The 13,516-nt window shown below is 48.7% G+C and overlaps 1 protein-coding gene across 3 annotated transcripts in view; it reads right to left on the bottom strand.

Annotated features, from left to right (window-relative positions):
* Nucleotides 1–3,985, bottom strand: part of Usp2 (ubiquitin specific peptidase 2) — a 28,416-nt gene extending 24,431 nt beyond the window's left edge. The window contains exon 1 of one of the 3 annotated variants that reach the window (XM_075966247.1): nucleotides 3,799–3,985. The gene's annotated coding sequence lies outside the window, so the exon portion shown is untranslated. Of the gene's footprint in view, nucleotides 1–691; nucleotides 778–1,489; nucleotides 1,580–3,798 lie in introns of those variants that run through there. The other 2 variants (XM_075966246.1, XM_075966248.1) reach the window with 2 other exon arrangements.
* Nucleotides 3,986–13,516: the final 9,531 nt, after the last annotated feature.

The raw sequence follows: 13,516 nt of genomic DNA on the forward strand, positions 1-13,516 counted from the left end.
GTGCAACCTGAGCCGCAGCACAATACCGATCGGCCGCGAGATGGTGAGAGAGGCCTCCATTTCACTGGCTGTGCCAAGCTCTGTGTGTCCCCTGGTACTGGCATCTACCCCAGCACAGACTCCTGGGCCCCAACCTGGTGGTGGACATACCCCTGAACCTTCAACCCATGGCTCTGCTTAGCCCACTCCCTGGGTACCCACACTAGGTGAGTCAGGGGTTGAAATGAACCCCGGTCCCTTGAGGCAGCCAACCTCCTGGCATCAGGTCACTGTCATCAGTCCCTGTCATTTCCTGTAGCTCACGTGAAGGGCTCCCTAACCTGCCCAGCTAGGGGAGTGGCTTAACCCTCAAGAATCCCAGACACTCCTGGCCCTGGAGGCAGGGGATGGGTGATGCCCCACATCTCCACAGACTCCATGCCCCTTTCTGTCCGCATGTGCTCACCTTCCCGAGGTAAAGGCATATCCACGTCTGCGGCTTTGCTACTGCCTGACAGCGGCCTCCTGCTCCCCCCAAGACAAACATCACGGGCACACCCAAAGCAGCACTAAGTTCCTTTCCTCCTACCCAGATGTTCAGGGTAGGTCAGTGGGGAGTCCCAGTTGGTCTCACTAGGTGCTTGGGAACCTCCACCATGGTGACCTCAGAGCTTCCCAAAGCTGCTTGCTAATTGCATCAGAATGTGCTGACCTGAGGGGTAAGATAGGCGAGGGGACCCTGTCACAGTCGGTGACCTGTCTTCCTGGCTGCTTCGATCCCTTGCTACTCTTTCGGGCCACAAGTGTCCACTCTGCAGATGTGGAGAAAACGACAAGAGGACAGGGGTAGTATGCATTCACATGTTATACCATCTGTTCCTCTCAGGTCCCTTGGGCTCCAGCCTGACCTCCGCTCTGTTGCCAGCACCCCTCTCTCTATTAGAGGCTGGTTCTCAGGCACCCACCCACTTATCACAGGATGCTTCCGCCTTTGGGGGATGGTACAAAGGAATTTGTGTCAGTCTCTATTATTCACGGTTTGGGAAGGTACCTTAAGACTTGGGTAGGGGATGGGAGATGAGGAGGTAGGATAAAGAGATCAGAGACTGAAGAGATTACAACAACCATCCTGACATGTGGAGAAGTGGGTAGGCACAGGGGCATTGCTATGGGGTGTGTTTTTGATTTGGGGTTAGGAAGGGTGAATATCTCTGTAAGTCCAAGAAAAAGCAAAGAAACAGGCTTCCTGGAAGCAGAGATAGTTTTCAATTCTCTTTCCCATCCCCTCTGCCCAGGTACCTTTCCCAGTGGGTGACCCCTTCTCTTGAGAGAACTCCATCTCTCTCCCCTGAGGGCTTCAGCTGTCCTCGGCTCCCTTATCTTAAGGAGCATTTGGGCTTGGTTACAGGCCAGTGGGTGGCGTCTATCATGCTCCTCCAAACCCACTCAGGGCTCACTTGGGTCACTCAGCTGCCCTTGAGGCTCAGAGACCAAAGAGAGAGCTACTGACCTGTATCCAGGGGTACTGGACGGGAGCTGGGGGCTTCTTTCCCAGCAGGGAAGGGACCGCAGTGTAGAGTCCAGAAGCTGGAGTCTAACTGGGGCTGGGTAATCCGGAGCTCAGGTTACGCTAGCTAGATATATATAGTATCTTATCTGACCTCGAAGAGATGGCAACTCACTTGCATTCCAAGCCCCAGGAGAATTAAAGGGGCAGTGACCGGCCCACCTTCCCTCGCCGGGTGATCGCCGAGGAGAACTAGCTGGAAAGCTGGGAGGGGATATTTGGAAGTAAACCAGGAAGAATGGGGGGGGGGGCAGAGCCGAGGGCTGGGACTGAATTGGAGTCCTAAACATGGAGAAGGTGGATTCTCTAGAGCTGTCAGTCACAGACTGAGTGTCGTCAGTCCAGCTGTGGGGATTCTGAGATGGGGAGGACCTAGCTACGGGGCACATGGGCAGAGAGAGGCTGGGGACCAGCACTCAGGTGTCCGTCCACTACTTTTAAAATCTAAAAAAAAATTTTTTTTTTTAATGGTGGACTTCTACATCTAGACCCGCATTCCCCTTCTTCCCCTTATGGGATCTAAGATAGTTTGCAAGGGTACTTCAGCTTTCTGAATGTTAGCTATGTAATTTGTACAACATGAATAACAGAGCCAGGGTGATGACACACACACACACACACACACACACACACACACACACACACACCTTTAATCCCCACGGAAGGCAGAGGCAGGAGGATCTCTGAGTTTAAGGCCAGCCTGGTCTACAAAACAGACAGCTAGGGCTACCCAGAAAAACCCTGTCTTAACAAAACCCAAACCCCAAATGAACAAACAAGCAAAAAAATCCATGAATAATAACAATAATAGCAATTATGGTATCCCTCACAGTGATGAGATTGAAACAATAGTTTTAAGCTTCCTTGACCATAGCAAGAGCTTGATAAACTACAATCTTACAGACTATTTCCACTTCTTATCTAATTACTACTGTTAGCTGCAGCAGGCAACCTTTCCTAGACGGTGACCCTTCCTAGAAGAAAAAGGCCTCAGGCCACCCCTCAGGGAACTGCACTGATGCCAGAGACCAGCCCTGTGGTTTCCCGAACTGGTCCATGTCCCCAAAATGGAAAGGGCAGACAAATCTTGCCACCTTCCCAAGGCGAAAGGCCAAGCCTGCTTGGGCTCCTTTCCCCTTTGCTCAGAAAAGAATAGCAAGCGTGGCCTCCTTGGGCTGCCAGGAAAATGCCCAGCCTCAGAGAAGCCGTTCCAGTCTACCTGTTGGAGGGCTCAGGGTTCCAGGGCAGCAAAGGCAGGCTGGGCAGGGTTACTAGAGGAGGGCGTCTCTGGTCTTGGTGCACCTGTCTGCTCCCAAGACGATTCTTCTGTTTCTTGATGGCTCTCCCTGAAGACTGGAAGGCCCCGGGGCTGGTGCCTCCACCCTGTCTCAGCACAGGGTACTGACTCAGACTAGGTCCTGATGATGCACTTCAGAGGACGCCCTCATTCCAGTCCTCATTCCAGAGTGGCATGCATTTACAGCATCGAAGAGTAGGGGACACCCCCACCCTAGCCCATCTACCAGTTCTTCAAGCCTCTGGTTTTGTGGATTATGCATGTGCCTATGTATGTGTGCTTATTCCTACGTTTGGAGAGATAAGCAGTCCCTACCGGGATCTTCAATCCGGCTTCATTCTCAAAAGCACTGGGGTCAAGAGCTGGGAGTTCTCCCTCCTCATCAGAGCTGGAAGGGGTTGGCCAGGACTTCGCTTGGCTAGTTGCTTGCCAGGGAACACTGCATGGCTGCCTTTGCTTTGGGATTGGTGAGAATTTTAAAGTTGCCTCTTTCTGATTTGGGATTGGTGGAAAAATTTCCCTTCCGCTTAACTGCTGGCTTTCCCCAAGCCCCCTTCCCCCCCTTCGGAAAACTGACCACAACCCCAGGAGGTTTGACAACAGGGAGGGAGGTAGCCGCACGCGCACGTGGGAAGAGAGGATGTCAGGGTCCAGGCGTCATTCTCAGGTCACACACCACACAGGGCACGGGGACCGGTACCCGCGGTAACAGAGTTTCCTCAGAACACATTGATCAGCACACAGATGGCTCTTCCTGGCACCCTGAGCTGGCAGCTGGCAGCCCCTCTCACACACTGGCACCCACAGCTGGAGTTCCCCCCGCACAGCTGGCCCTCGCCCTACACTTCTCATGTCCAGCTTGCCCAGGCTGCGGTTGACACCCTACTTCCCGAGCCTCCAAGCTGGCACTGACCCCGGCTTTCCCCTTCTTGGATCTGCGACAGGTGGCACGTACCTGCCTCTTCTCGGAGGATGGACGAGTCGAACCGGGCACAAGCATGGAGCTGCGGATGAGTCCTGGCTGGTACTGGCGCGGCGCAGCGAGCAGTGGCTGACGCAGAGGGCTCCCTGGCCTCGCTCGGTGCCTGCCCGCCTCTCCCCCACCTCCGCCGGGGGCCCAGAAAGGACCTCCCCGGGAAATCGGCGCCACCCAGAGGGCAGCCGCCTCATTGCGTCCGGGCCGGGAAAGCTCCACCCCGCGTCGCGTCACTGATTTACGTCACGGCTATTGGCTTGTTTCTATTGTGGCGTCAATATAGCCCCGCCCGGCGAGAGTCTCCCAAGCAACCAGTATATACAGAGACCCACGTGGAGCAAAAGCACGCCTGTTTGGAGCCTGTGGCTCAAGGAAAGAAGTGGACTGGAATATAACAGGTCCGGGCAGCTGGAGGGTCACGTCACGGGGAAAGGCAGCATACCAGCTTTCAGATTTTAGGGAAGGCTTAATGTTACTGCATACTTTCTTACCGGGCTGGGAATGATCTATTCCACAGTCTCTTCTCTTTCTGTCTACTTAATAAAATAAGTTATTTTATTAACGTATTAAATTAAATAAAAGTTAAATTAATTAAATTAATTAAAATGAATTTATTTAAGCCAACTATATAGCAGTATTTATAGAGCTGCATCAATCAAGCAGATAAGATTATGTCTGTTCAACATACTATTGCTACGTTACTATTCAAACGACTCATCCTATGGGCTACTTATTAAGTACCTTATTAGACACTGTGATAAGTACGTTGCTTGTATTGGTTTTCCCATTTAATCTTTTTAATGGTCCTGTAAAATGAGAACCACTATTATAACCATCTATTGCACAATGTAGCTGAAGCCTAGAGGGTCCAGTGTCACGAGGTGGCAAATGCCAAGGGCCAATTGCATTTCTACCAACACAGTATGGTGGCTCATTTAGGTGACTCACCCCAAGAAAGGGGAGCTATTTTATCTAAACTATTAGCATTAGAATTAAAAAGAAGAGAGGCAATTTGTATTTTAATTTTAAGCAAACCTGACTTCTAAAAGTTATTTACTTATTGTTTAGTTGGTTAACACTTCTAGCCAATGAGAATCACTCTTGTTTGTTTGTTTGCTTGCTTTTGTTTTTGTTTTTCGAGACACTGTTTCTCTATGTAACAGCCTGGCTGTCCTGGAATTCACTCTGTAGACCAGGTTGGCCTCGAACTCACTGAGATCCACCTGCCTCTGCCTCCTGAGTGCTGGGATTAAAGGCGTGACCCTCCAGAGTTACTCTTAAAGGCACCCTGCTCCTTTGGCTTGTGTAGGACTCATGGTGGAGTAGGTAATTAAGTCAGGGAAGAATTCTCTGAACTCTGAAGAGAAAGCAGAGACTGGCTGTGAGAATGGCTAGTGGATAAAAGCCCTTCCACCCCAGTTTGGTCCCCAGAATTCATGGGTGGAAGGAGTTTGTCCTCTGACCTCTACGTGGGCATGTGCGTACAAACACATAAACAGACAAATATAAAACCAACATGAAAACGAAATGCTACCATTGTTGGGCTTCCTCTCCAGGAGAAGAAGAAAAGACTGAGGCACATCTTAAATTTTTCCCTCTTAATTTTTATTACCACCCCTTCTCCCACACTGATGGAGAAAACTGCCCCACCAAGTAGGGTGGTGCCAAGGTACATCCAAAACTTCAGCTTTGCCTGGATCATTAATTCCTCCAGGTGCCCTTAGCTCCTCCTCCTATTTTCCACACTATTATCACAGCGGGTCACCACTCTCAAGTTCCTCCTCCTCTTACATTTCCCAGATAATTTAGATGCAACTAGAGGGGGATACTTACATTTTTTTTTACCAACCCGTACCCTACTACTTCATTAGTTAGGTAGGTGTGGAATATATGAGGCTCTGTTCTAGATACTGGAGATAGGGAGGCAAATAAAGCAGGCGCAATCTCTCTTTACTGGGCTCACATTTTAGGAGGAACAGAAAGACAATAACAAAAAGCACAAACTACAGTGTGTGAGGTGGCGCTAGAGCGGTGGAAGCCAGTTAGACAGCTGGGGGTGACAGTTCCTGCGTAGGCTGTGATCTGAGAGGACCCGATGAGAAGGTAACAGACAAGTAATCTGTAAGCACAAGAAGTGAGGCGTGTGCATATGTAGGGGAAGAATGTTCTGGCAGAAGGGGCGGTAAAAGCAGCGGTCCTGTGGTGGGAACCATATGCTAGTTTTGCAGGAAAACTAGGTGGGTGTGGCTGGAGTGGTGTGTGGATACAGCTTGCCATGCCTGTAGCTCTCTTGGGTCATAATCGTCATGATTTCCTGAGTTGTCTGATTTTTCCTACATAGTTTTGACGTGGGATGTTCTTCTGTATATGTGTTGCTTTTATTAGTTGAAGAATAAAGATGTTTTGGCCAATGGCTTAGCAGAGTAAAGCCAGGTGCGAAATCTGAACAGAGAGAGAGAGAGAGAGAGAGAGAGAGAGAGAGAGAGAGAGAGAGAGAAGGAGGCACCATTTAGCTGCCAAAGGAGAAAGATTCCAGGACATTACCCATAAGTCATAGCCTCGTGGTGATACATAGATTAGTAGAAATGTGTTAATTTAAGATATAAGAGCTAACTAGGAATATGCCTGAACCATTGGCCAAACAATGTTGTAATTAATAAAGTTCCCGTGTGATTATTCAAGTCTGGGTGGCTGGGAAGTGAAAGTGCAGTCTCTGTCTGCATATTCTCTTGGTGTGCTGGCTAATTTTCTCAACTTGATACAAACTAGAGTTATCTGAAAGGAGGAAACCTCAACTGAGAAAATGCCTTTATAAGGTCTGGCTGAAGGCATTTTCTTAATCAGGCATTCATGGGGGAGTGTCCAAGCCTCTGTGGGTCGTGCCATCCTGGTCTAGTGGTCCTGGGTTCTATTGAAAGTAGGTTGACCAATCCATGATGAGCAAAGCAGTAAGCAGAAGTCCTCCATTGCCTCTGCATCAGTTGCTGCCTCCAGGATTCTGCCCTGTTTGAGCTCTGGTCCTGGCTTCCTTCTGTGATGACAATGACGTGGAAGTATAAGCCAAAGAAACCCTTTCCTTCCCAAGTTGCTTTAGGTCATGGTGTTTCATCACAGCAATAGTAACCCCAACTAAGACCCCCAGAAAACTATAAAAGGTAAAACCATTAGAGTCATAGATAGGACTTTATAGTCAGACCTTGGATCCCTATGATATTATCTTTAAGTAAATAAGGAATATTCTAGCTGGTGTCCGAACCCAATAATGTGCTCCTCTTTTTGGCGCAAACTGTGGGGACTCCACCCGGTCTTGCTGATGCTCAGGCCCACCTTCTGTTGGTCTCCGTACACTGAGAAGGGAGTCCTGGAAGGTTTCGGGCAAAGCAACAAGACTCTGATTTCTGAATGGAGAATGGATCCAAAGAGAGCCAGAGCAGAACAAGGTTTGTGAATTCACTGGGGAGAAATGATAGGAGCTTTCGCTGGTTTTTGTGGAATTGATGAGAGGTGGTTGTAACCCTGGCATGCTTTGACTGCAGCACGAACAAGGTTTGAGATGAGTTAGGCAGCAAGAGGGAGAGGGAGGAAGTATTTTTTTTTCTGAACGTGAGAGAGGGAAGCTGTAGAAGGGGCAGGTTTCGGTGGGGAGAGGCAGGGAGACCAGCCTGGTAGTGTGTCATGCATTTGAGATGAGTGTTGGGTTATGGAGAAAGCGGACATTGAAGTCTGGTGTGATCTGGGCTGGGGGTTACAGCATTGAGAGTCCTCAGGTTATGTAAAACCACGGTATGAAAAGAGACTGGCAACTGTAGACAGAGAAGTGTGAGGCCTGAGCTCTGGGGTTTTCCAACATAAGTGGCTTCCGAGGTGGTTGGAACCATCAGACTGGAGTGGAGAGTGTGTTGGGTGCTAAGGAGGAGGGAAAGAGCCAAGTAGATTAAATGAGATGGATTTCAGAATTGATTTAGAAGATTGATGACCTTGACTGGAAGTTTGGTGGAGTTTGGTAGAGAGATCAGATGAAAATCTGAGTATGGATGAGTTCAACAAAGAATAGGAGGCAAGGGATGGAGAAAAAACCACCCTCTTTTAAGGTGTGTGTGTGTGTGTGTGTGTGTGTGTGTATTATAGAACATGGGCCCGCACGTGCTGTGCTGCATAGGTGGAGGTCAGAGGACAACTTTTTTTTTCCAGTGAAATCTTTTCTGTTTGTTTTTCTGTTTTTGCTTTTTCAGAGGCATGATTTTTCTTTTATTTATTTATTAAAGATTTCTGTCTCTTACCCGCCATCGCCTCCCATTTTCCTCCCCCTCCCCCAATCAAGTCCCCCTCCCTAGTCAGCCCAAAGAGCAATCAGGGTTCCCTGCCCTGTGGGAAGTCCAAGGACCACCCACCTTCATCCAGGTCTAGTAAGGTGAGCATCCAAACTGCCTAGGCTCCCACAAAGCCAGTATGTGCAGTAGGATCAAAAACCCATTGAGAGGACAACTTTTGAAAATTAATTTTCCCTTTCCTCCTTGTGCTTGGTGCTAACTGGTCCAGTTTCCTACTTCCATCTTGCTGTTGAAACACTGGGATTACGAATGTGCACTGTGGCTTTCATTTCTGACTTGGTCCCCCGGGATATGAACTCTGTGGTCAGGCTTGTTTAGCAAGTGCTTTTACTCACTGCCCCATCTCTCTCTCTCTCTCTCTCTCTCTCTCTCTCTCTCTCTCTCTCTCTCTCTCTCTCTCTCTCTCTCTCTCTTTTAATTTTATTTTTTGGGACAATGTCTCACTACGTAGCCTTGAATTCACCATGTAGCGTGTCTGGAGCAGTTCCCCAATTATACAAAGAGATGGGCTTGGGCCTGGTAGTAGAAAGACTGGCTTTGATGGGGGGGCATGAACCACCTAAAGTGAGGGGAGAAGCCTAGATCCCTGGGGCAGGCTCGGAGGTGGATGGATGTGGTGGGGATCTGGACGGCATCTTCTTTCAGTGAACTAGAAAGTGAGGCCAGGTAGCGAGGCTGGCTGAGGAAAGGCAGGCATTTGCAGAGTGAAGAGAAGTTAGAAGCAGACAGCTATTAAGTTGGAGGTGGTGGTGCAGACCTATAGTTTCAGCCATTTAGGAGGCTGAGGCTGAGGACTGCAAGTTCAAGGCTTTCCTGGGCTGCAGAGTGAGGTCAAGGTCAGACTGGGAGACCGAGTGAGACAGTCTAAAGAGTATGAAGTCCCTGTCAACAGTGCTAGAGATACATCTGAGTGACAGAGCCCTTGCTTGAGACCCTGGGTTCAAACCACAGTTAAAATAAAAAGATAGTTATTTAGATGAGAGGTTCTCCATCTTGAACCAGAACCCTCTCTCTGACTCAGGAGGTCTAAGATGGCCTTGAGTGTTTACATTTTCAATGCATTGGTGGCTAGTGCAGCACCTGCTGGCCTGGGGACAGCTGTCGGAGAATTGTTGGGCTATTCTGGGGCAGCTATGAAAGGGCGTTGTGAACAGCGGATGGTATCAAGGTTATGACTCCAAGGTGTCTCTGACCCGTGTTCTCACTTGCCGTGAAGATTTGGAGTCCTGCATCTTTGCAAACGTTTTTAGTGTGTGTGTGTGACAGAGGTGTGTGCATATTGGCATGGCACGCATGTTGTTTTGATGCACATAATGGCTTCACATTCTCTTGGGGCCAGTGCCCCCGCCCATTCTTTGGCTATACCGAGGGCTGAACCCAGGGCCTTGTGTAGTCTAGGTAAATGTTCTACCAAGCGAAATCTCCAGCCTGACTTCCTGACGTCAGAGTTTCTATTTGCCATTGCCCTCAACTAACTCCATCATGGCCCTTGACCTGGGCTTTAAGAAGCCTGGTTTCATCCTGCAGATCTGGATGTCTTGATTAGGAAAACAGGAAAAAAAACCCAGTCACTTAAAAGTTGCAAATAGGCACTGGAGAGATGATTCAGAGGCTAAGAACGCGCACTGCTCTTCTAGACAGCAAGTTCAGTCCCCAGCAACTGTACGAAGGCTCACAGTCATCTCCAGTTCAGGGCCTCTGAGCCCTCTTCTGGACTCCATGGGCACTGCACATGTGTGCTGCACATCGTAACATGTAGGCAAGACACCCATACACATAAGATACATTAAAAATAAAAAAATACACTTAAAAAGGCTGCAAGTAGATCTGTGTCTAGAAAGGGGAGACTTCCATTCACTTTGGGAATGCTGAGTTTGTGCTTTGGAGTTTCTGCAAGGGGTTTCTATTTCTGAAGTACAAGGCAAGATCCTACCATTGACACAAGGGGAATTCTTATTTCTTCTTTTTCTTACTTCCCAAACGCTCCTTAGGGTTAGAGTTAGGGTTAGGGTAGGTTTAGGTTTAGGTTAGGAATATGGTTAATGTAGTTTTAGGTTAGGGTTAGGGTTAGGATTAGGTTTAGGTGTTAGCCTGCATCCATGCCCCTTGGTCAAGTGCCTGTGAACTTTTTCAGTCCCATCAGCATTTATGAGGGCTCTATTTTCTTTGCTTGCCAGTCCATATTACCTCTTTGATTATAATCATTCTATAGGGTGTTACTTCTTACCTCATTGTGGTTTTGATTGACAGTTTTCCAATGGCTAGAGATGCTGAGCATTGTTTCATTAGCTTGCTCGCTTATATCTTTTTCAGAGTAATGTCTCATTTAATTTTTTTTGCCTCCTTATTTAAGAAAATGACGGTTTTAAAAAGAGTAGTTTTAGATTAGCAGAACAATCAAATATGTACCTTATCTCATGCATGTGTAACTCCCCTGTTTTGGTAGGTTTGTTACATTAATGCTCCTGTGTTGACATGTCACAGTCCCACGAAGTTCACAGTCAGGGCTCACTCCTGCTTTCACTTCTTACTCGCTTTTTATTCTTCTCTGGTACATTACACCCCAACCACAGGAATGCTGTACTTTATTTATCCATGCGTGTGTGCATGCCCCATTGGAGACAAGAAGAGGGCCTCTGATCCCTTGGAGGTGGGGTTACAGGTGGTTGTAAGCCATTCAGCGTAGGTGCTGGGAACTGAACTTGGAACCTCTGGAAAAGCAGCAAGCGCTCATAACTGCTGAGCCATCTCTCCAGCCCCAGAGATGCCTGTTGAATATGTTTGGATGGGGATCCTTTTGTGGCTTCTTGCTTTGTAGACAGTGAAGGGAAGACAGGCATTTCTTTGGGGTTTTCAGGGCTATACAAAAGAAAATTGGTCCAGCAGGAGCTGATAGGAGCCCAGGAGGAAGGCAGAAGACTAAGGACAGCAGGAAAGGCTAGGAAAGAGGAGCTTTGGTGCATCTGGGGACCAACACAGAAAAGGAAGTGGGTAGAAGATAGACACCTTTCAACCTATTAGGGCTCCATGTTGCCGGCTGAGACACAGTTTTGTATGCACCAATGTGTCAAGAGCCCTGGGCTCGTGGGCGGCTTGTTAGGGTTAGAGGCATCACTGCTGTGTGCCGGGATCAGCTGTACTCTGAGGAAGTTTTTATTCACTCTCAGCTGTGCTGAGGAAGAAAACAAGAACTGTGTGGTGGCCCTGGCCTGGCACAGAAAAAGAGTCCCCTGCTATCAGGACTCTGGGGTGGAGCGCTCAGAGCATTCCTAGGATGAAAGTGTCGATCTCAGCCTCTAGAAACTGGGCCGAGAGGTTTCTGGAAGCCCCCTTGTTCTATCTCTTCTTTTGGAGTTTGGCTATTACATGTAAGAACTGTAGGTCAAACAACCCATAGCTGTAGTCTATGAGACTACAATGGTTCTCCTCTCGTGAGTGTAGCCGGTATGACTAAGCAACTGAACCTTTTTTATTTTCCTGCCTGTTTATTTTTTATTTTTTCATTTTTTTAATAATTTATTTAACTTTATTTTATGTACATTGACATCAGAGTCCCTGGAGCTGGAATTATAGACAGCTGTGAGCTGTCATGTGGGTGGATGCTAGGAATTGGACCCAGATCCTCTGGAAGAGCAGCCAGTGCTTTTAACTGCTGAGCCATCTCTCCAGCCCCTCAACTGAACTTTTCACAACCCCCATTTCCCACCCCCCACTTCTTTTCCTCCTCTTCCCTCCTTCTGACAAGATCTCACAGTATAGCCCTGTCCAGCCTAGAACTGGTTACGTGGATCAGGTTCAAATTCACAGAGGCAGGCCTGCGTCTGCCCACCAAGTGCTGCCACAAGCTGTCATGCTTGGCTTTACCAACTTCTTCTTCTTCTTCTTCTTCTTCTTCTTCTTCTTCTTCTTCTTCTTCTTCTTCTTCTTCTTCTTCTTCTTCTTCTTCTCCTTCTCCTTCTCCTTCTCCTCCTCCTCCTCGTCCTCCTCCTTCTCCTCCTCCTTTTCTTCTCCTTTTTGTTTTTTTGAGGCAGAGTTTCTCTGTAGCTCTGGCTGTCCTGGAACTCGATCTGTAGCCCAGGCTGTCTTTGGACTCATGGAGATCTGACTGCCTCTGCCTCCTGAGTGATAGGATTAAAGGCATGAGCCACCACCACTTGTCTGACTAACTCTCTCTCTCCCTCTCTCTCTCTCTGTGTATGTGTGTGTGTGTTTGTCATGTGAGTGTAGGCACCCTCGAAGGTCAGAAGAGCCTGTACGAGCTCCTGGAATTGCAGTTATAGGGAGTTGTGAGTCATCTGATGTGGGTGATGGGAACTGACCTGGAATCTTCTGCAAGAGCAGCCCATGCCCTTAACTGCTAAGTCATCTGGCCAGCTTGCTTTGAACTTCCCTAAATTCAGCCGACTGCACGTTTAAGGAGCAGCCTGTGGCCAGCCCCTGCCATCCTGTGCAGCTGAGGTCTACAGCTGTGCCGCTGGCAGAGCCGCAGAAAGCAGCCAAGCTTCAAAGCTTGGTGTTCTGGTTTGAATTTACAGTCAGAAATGTCCTCCATCAGCTCATTTTAACTCTTGTTCTCCAGAGGGGAGTGCTATTTCGGGACCTGGGCTGGAGGAAGCAAGTGTGCCTTTGAAGGTTATCCCTAGCTCCTGGTTCCTGTTGTGGTCTCTGCTTCCTGACCTACCACTGTGCCTGGATGCCATCCACCACATGGCCATTGCTATCCTCTTCTGCCCAGGAACACGGGGCTGACAGTGATGAACTGAACGCTCTGAGATAGAGAACGACAGCTATCGTGGTTTGCTTATCAAGTATTTCGACCACAGTGACACACAGATAACCAATATGCCCAGTCAGAGCTGAGAACTGGCTGTTGTCACTGGGGACCTGGGTGCTTTAGGAATCTCACCAGGAGGCCCCACAGCAGGAAAGCACAATCTCCTGATGTGACAGCGATCAGCTGCCTGAGGGTGGCACCGAAGGGGGTACAGGGATCCCCAGATCATTGGCGTGGCCAGTGCAGGGCCTGTTCTGTAACCTCATTACCCGTTCATTACCCATCTCCGCAGTGATGTCTGAACTGATATGGCTGTGTCTTGATGTGGCTTGTCTGTCCCAGGTCTGAAGAGTCTAGGTGAGCCATCACTTCCAGGTGCGTCTCCTTCCTGAGCGAACTCCCTCTCTGCCTCGAGCCCCATCATGGACTCAGTGCCTTTCCCAACCCTCTCCTGTTTTCCTTGTGCTGTCTTCTGAGGATCAAGGGGGAGGGGCTTAAAATGATAGATTTGTATCAGTCCTAGTCAAAGTGTGAGCATCCTCGTGCTGTTTCCGAGACACGAGAGGAGCCTTCCTCACCCTTCCCAGCTTCT

This window comes from Microtus pennsylvanicus, chromosome 3 (genome assembly GCF_037038515.1).
Source record: "Microtus pennsylvanicus isolate mMicPen1 chromosome 3, mMicPen1.hap1, whole genome shotgun sequence".
Lineage (NCBI taxonomy): Eukaryota > Metazoa > Chordata > Mammalia > Rodentia > Cricetidae > Microtus > Microtus pennsylvanicus.